The 6,000-nt window shown below is 45.0% G+C and overlaps 1 pseudogene; it reads left to right on the top strand.

Moving 5' to 3' along the window:
* Nucleotides 1-203: 203 nt before the first annotated feature.
* LOC115251241 (general transcription factor II-I repeat domain-containing protein 2-like) lies at nucleotides 204-5,041 on the top strand (annotated as a pseudogene).
* Nucleotides 5,042-6,000: the final 959 nt, after the last annotated feature.

Raw genomic sequence — 6,000 nt, 5'->3', positions numbered from 1 at the left:
CAAGGTCGAGGGTTTTCTATGGCCCCCGGGATGATATTGATTTATTATTAGAACCGGCCCGCAGGCTGCAGATGTTTTACACAGGCCAATACTACATTTCCCACAATGCAACGGTGACAGTCTGAACGGGAGGTGGCTTCATTTCATTATTTATCAGTAGTCATTAGCATAACAGCAAAAGTGAACTTTCAGATACCCATAAAATGGCAAAACGGAAGGTGGACACTGAGAACCGGGGGTTCAAACAAGGTGGGAGTGGGAGTACATGTTCACGGAGGCAGCTGGGAAACCTGGGTGTCTTCTGTGTGGAGAAAGGGTGGCGGTAATGAAAGAATAGCATCTGAGACGGCATCATGAAACTAAACACGCGGACAAAGACAAGAATATGGACATGGAACAAAAGCTACAGAAGGTTGAGGAATTAAAACCAGGCCTCAAATCTGGACAGGCTCTGTTCAGAAAAGCCAAATCTCAAAGCGAGGCTGCTGTCAAGGCCAGTTTGATTCTGGCAGAAGAGATCGCTCAATCAGCCCGGCCATTTCCAGAGGGGGATTCCATCAAACACTGCATGCTTAAAGTTTGTGAGCAAGTTTGCCCAGACAAAAGGCAACTCTTTTGAAACGTGAGCCTGAGCAGAAACACCATTGTTGTCCCTCAATCTAAAAGAGCAGCTTGTGAAAAAGGGGAAAGATTTGATGGCATCTTCCCTGGCTGTGGATGAGAGCAGCGACATTAGAGAGGAGTCCAGCCTCAACGTGACAGAGGAGTTTCTGGCGTTGCGTCCTGTGCACGGCACAACCACAGGACAGGATTTGTATGAAGAGGTGTCAAGATGTGGAAATGAGATGGAGCTGCCTCGGGAAAAACTGGTGGGTTGGACAACAGACGGAGCACCTGCCATGTGTGGACACAGGAGTGGACTGGTGGCCAAGATACGGGAGAAGATGCAGGAGGAAAACGTTACGGCTGAACTGACAGCTCATCATTGCATCATACACCTGGAATCGTTGTGTGCTGAAGCCCTGGACATGGAACATGGAATGTTCACCATCACGCACGCAGTGAACTTTATCAGAGCCAAAGGTTTAATTCAGCACCAGTTCAAGGCGTTTCTGAGCGGGTGGGAAACGCAGCGTGGTGATTTGCCCCATCACACTGAGGTGCGATGGCTAAGCCAGGGAAAGGTGCTGCAAAGATGTTTCCAGCTTCCTGAGGAGATCGGATGTTCTTGGACAGCAAAGGGAAAGACACAACTCAACTCCCAGACCAAAGGTTCTTGTGTGAAACGGCTTTTCTGTGGGACATTCCGAGCCATCTGAATGCAATGAAGCTGCAGCTGCAGGGTCGGGGTGGTGTCCCCTCTGATATGTACAGTACAGTGAAGGCCTTTAAAACCAAACGGACTGTGTGGGAGGCACAGATGCACAAAGGAAACTTGAGCCACTTTCCCAGCTGCCAGACCCTGAAAGAGAAGCTCTCTACCAGTGTGTTCCCGAGCGCACAGTTTGCTGATCTTTTTTTTTTTTTTTTTTTTATTTATTTATTTTTTATATAGCGTCTTATACAATCAAAATTGTTTCAAGGCGCTTTCCAGAATCCCAGGGCCTGACCCCAGACAAGCAACAGTGGCAAGGAAAAACTCCCCTTTAACAGGAAGAAACCTTGAGCAGGACCAGGCTCATGTAGGGGGACCCTCCTGCTGATGGCCGGCTGGGTAAAGAGAGAGGAGAAGGGGGAGGACAGGTAGAGGATAGGATAGGTAGGAGAGGAGAGGAGAGGAGAGGGGTAGAGGAGAGGAGAAGTAGAGTGAAGGGGAGGTAGAGGAGAGGAGAAGGAGAAGGAGGAGGAGGGGAAAGAGGAGAGGAAAGGAGAGGAGAGGGAGAGGAAAAGGAGAAGGAGAAGGAGGGGGAGAGGAGAGGAGAGGAGAGGAGAGGAGAGGAGAGGAGAGGAGAGGAGAGGAGAGGAGAGGAGAGGAGAGGCACAGAGCACAGAAACACACACAAAAAATATGATGTACAATCACTTCAGCGGGGCTGGAGGTCATTATGCAGCTCCGAGGGCGGCGATACCTGTAAATAAATAGAGGGGTGGGGGGGGGGGGCAGAAAAACTACACAAGAATCAGCATAACTAGTCTGCTTGATGAGGAGAGGAAAGGAGAGGAAAGGAGAGGAAAGGAGAGGAGAGGAGAGGAAACCATGACCCAGTGGAGTGACAGAGGCCTGTCAGGTGATCATGTTTCTGGACCCCGGCAGCCTTGGCCTATAACAGCATAGCTAAGATGTGACCTAACGATTAGACGACCCCCTAAGTATGATAATTTGTCTGCCTATGAGGTAGAGGTAGGTTTTAAGTCTGATCTTAAAAGAAGCGATGGAGTCAGCCTCCCGTACCTGGACAGGGAGCTGGTTCCATAGCAGGGGGGCCTGGTAGCTAAATGCTCGGCCCCCCATTCTACTCCTGGAAACTCTGGGAACCACAAGTAGACCAGCATTCTGAGAGCGGAGCGGTCTATTGGGCTGATAAGGTATCACTAGCTCCTTCAGGTAGGATGGAGCTAGGCCTCTGAGGACCTTGTAGGTCAAAAGAAGGGTTTTAAAAATTATTCTAAATTTAACGGGCAGCCAATGAAGCGACGCCAGTCCAGGAGTAATGTGATCTCTTTTGTCAATATCTGTCAGAACTCTGGCTGCAGCATTTTGGATCAGCTGGGGGCTTCTTAAAGAGTTGTTTGGACACCCTGATAATAAAGAATTACAGTAGTCCAGCCTGGAAGGAACAAATGCATGGACTAACTTTTCAGCATCATGCTGCATCAGTAGCTTCCTGATCTTTGTGATGTTCCTCAAGTGAAAAAAGGCACTTCTAGAGACTAATTTAATGTGTGAGTTGAAGGAGAGATTTTGATCAAAAGTTACTCCTAGATTCCTCACAGAGAGACTAGATGTTAATGAGATACCATCTAGAGTGATCATGTGATCTAATCTATCCCAGAGAGGTTCAGGACCAAACACCATGACCTCAGTTTTTCCTGGGTTAAGGAGGAGGAAATTTGAAGACATCCAGGACTTTATGTCTTTAAGACAGGTCTGGAGCTTCACTAACTTCTCTGTCTCCTCGGGTTTCATGGATAAATAGAGCTGAGTGTCATCAGCATAACAATGAACATTTTTCCCATGCTGCCGAATAATGTTCCCTAAGAGAAGCATGTACAAGGTGAAGAGGATTGGTCCAAGTACAGAACCTTGAGGAACTCCATGGCTAACCCTACTGTATGAGGAGGGAACACCATGGACATGAGCAAACTGGGATCTATCAGATAAATATGATCTAAACCAGTCTAGTGCTGTCCCTTTAATCCCAATCACATGTTCCAGTCTCTGTAACAGGATGCTGTGATCAACTGGATCAAAAGCAGCACTGAGGTCCAGCAGAACCAGCATAGAGACCAGTCCATGATCGGAAGCTATGAGAAGATCATTAGTGACTTTAAGAAGTGCTGTGTCTGTGCTGTGGTGAGCTCTAAAGCCTGACTGCAACATCTCAAACAGGCTGTTCCTCTGCAGGTGCTGTAGTAACTGAGTCACCACCACCTTCTCAAGAACGTTAGAGATAAAAGGAAGGTTGGATATTGGCCTATAATTTGCTAAGACATCGGGATCCAGTGATGGTTTTTTAAGCAACGGCTTAATCACTGCCACCTTGTAGGACCGGGGTACATAACCTGACACTAAAGAACCATTGATCTGGTCCAGGATAGAACTGCCTATCACTGGTAAAACATCCTTCAACAGGTGTGTTGGGATGGGATCTAAAAGACACGTGGTGGTCTTGGATTTCTGAATTAGCGATGACGCCTCAGAAAAATATATAGGGCTGAAGGAGCTTAAGGGCTCGTTGGAGACCCTGTATGTTCCCACAGTCGGCACATCTGGTGATGGTCCAGTTGTTGGGATGGCCTGGTTAGCTTTCTCTCTGATAGCTAGAACTTTATCAGTGAAGAAGCTCATGAAGTCTTCACCACTCAGGGAAGAAGGGATACGTGGATCTAAAACACTGTGACTCTTAGTTAATTTGGCCACAGTGCTGAAAAGAAACCTGGGGTTGCTCTTATTTTCCTTAATCAAAGAAGAAAAATAAGCTGTTCTAGCCTTACGGAGGGCCTTTTTATAAACTAATAGACAGTCTTTCCAGGCTACATGATAGCTGTCTATTTTACAAGAATGCCACTTCCTTTCCAGTCTTCGCACTTTCTGCTTGAGGGTCCTGATATGTGAATTATACCAGGGGGCACACCTCCTCTGATTTAGTATTTTCTTTTTCAGGGGGGCAACAGAATCAAGCGTGGTTCTCAGTGAGGTTGCTGCACCTTCAGAAACAGAGTCGACCTCAGCAGGGCTAAGATTATAATGATTGATCCCTGGGGAAACACACGGTGGTCCTGGGATCAGCACAGGGATCACTTCCTTAAACTTAGCTACAGCATTATCTGAAAGACATCTGCTATAGTAAGACTGTTCTGAGGATAGAAGAATCCTTAATCATAAATGTGAAAGTGATCAAAGAATGGTCTGACAGGACTGGGTTCTGAGGGAACACTGATTAAATTAATGTTCTCGCCGCTGACTTCCCACGCCGATTCACTGACGTAAAAGCACCAAAAAGCAGGTTTGAACTGCTCAGCCGTCCATTTGAGGTTGAGGTGGAAAGCTCAGCACCAAAGCTCCAAATGGAGTTGATTGAGCTCCAATGCAGTGATGCCTTGAAGGCAACACATGGGGCAGTGGGTGCTGCAGAGTTTGCCCGTTTCCTCCCCGACACACATCCAGGCTGCTCCAACGTTGCCTGTGTTTGGCAGCACAGACCTGCGGGAACAACTGCTTTCTTTGATGAAGCTGAACACAACATCACACAGAAGTGGACTTCCTGCTGAACACCTTCACTCAATTGTGAGGAGTTCCTCAGCTCAGAGCCGGACCCCCAACATTGATGAACTCGTCCAAAAGATGAGACACCACCAAGTATCAGCCTCAAACAAGTGAACATTAAGGTGCAATAACACATTTACAATTATTACTCACTTCAAGTTTAAAAGTTAAAGTTAAATATTTTTCACTGCACATGTGCCTTTTCCTTGAAGAAAGTGTTGTTTTTGGTGAAGAGATTTTTGCACTTTATGTTATTGTATTTCAATCCAATTATGTTCTAAAAATATTTCAGTTGAGTGAATGATAGAAAATTACTGTTATAATTTTTTTCTTTGAAGTAAATTTAGCCCACTTTTGCTAAATGAGAAAATATACTGATGGTGCCTTGAATAATACCGCTTCATTCATTTAATGTTCATGTTATGGGGATTTTTATAGAAAGCAAATTTGTCTTTTGTGCCTCTTGAAAATTAAAAATGACTGACAGAGCCATAAGAAACTATTGCTTTATTTATCTGATCATATTGTAAAATATTTGTTAGGTTTTCAGTTGGTTCAATTTGGTTCACTAGACTATATGCGGTCATTTAAAATTTTCCAATGAACATTCGATCAGTCTGGCCCTCGGCTTGGAGCTACATTTTTTATTTGGCCCGCCGTCCATTTGACTTTGACACCCCTGATTTAAATGAATCAGTATGTTTCCATCAGTGGTTAAAAATCCGATGAATGTGATCATCAAAATGCACAAATTCTGTCTTAAATCAGTATCAGCCGTCTTTGTTCATTTAAATATATGGAGCAGTGATCCAGGATTAAACGTTGCTGTTGTCCAAGATTACTGACTGATCCATGATGTGTAACAGATTTCTATTATATCGATTAACGTGAATGTTTGCATTGAAATTTGACAGAAATCTGCAGAATGTAAACTGTATAAAAGTTCACTTTCACAGAAACAGTTGCAGTCTCATTATGGGCTGTAACTGTTGGAGCTCCAGCTTATGTCATTAGAATCTACATGATTCAGTTTATTCATGCTTTTAGTGCTCTTTTGACTGAATTTTACCAGA

Source organism: Takifugu rubripes, chromosome 10 (assembly GCF_901000725.2).
Source record: "Takifugu rubripes chromosome 10, fTakRub1.2, whole genome shotgun sequence".
NCBI classification, from domain to species: domain Eukaryota; kingdom Metazoa; phylum Chordata; class Actinopteri; order Tetraodontiformes; family Tetraodontidae; genus Takifugu; species Takifugu rubripes.
The sequence above is the reverse complement of the archived record's forward strand: the minus strand, read 5'-3'. Positions and strand labels throughout refer to the sequence as shown.